Source organism: Penaeus monodon, chromosome 25, assembly GCF_015228065.2.
Source record: "Penaeus monodon isolate SGIC_2016 chromosome 25, NSTDA_Pmon_1, whole genome shotgun sequence".
Lineage (NCBI taxonomy): Eukaryota > Metazoa > Arthropoda > Malacostraca > Decapoda > Penaeidae > Penaeus > Penaeus monodon.
In genome coordinates, this window is record NC_051410.1 from 40745147 (window position 1) to 40745484 (window position 338).

Sequence of the window (338 nt, forward strand, 5' to 3'; positions counted from 1 at the left end):
CTATTAGAAAAAAAATACCTTGACACTAGCAAACATAATTCAAGGAATAATTTCAGGTCCTGTCAAACGTATTACCAATGTGGCTGCTGCTGCCGTCACGCCTCCCTGCGTGTCTCTCCCCTCCCCCCTTTGCTTCCCTTTCCACGACACACTTAAGGGAGGGGGGGGCGTTCTGAGCAGAGCCTGATGGACCTCCAGTGAATTCGTAATATCTAGAGCAGTTAGTTTACGTATTTTGATAAACTTTGAAAGCTTTTCTGTCGATGGCAGTTGGGTTGTGATTGTTATAATATTTTATATTGTAAGTTATATTGAGGTCAACTATACTGTGATTCTAC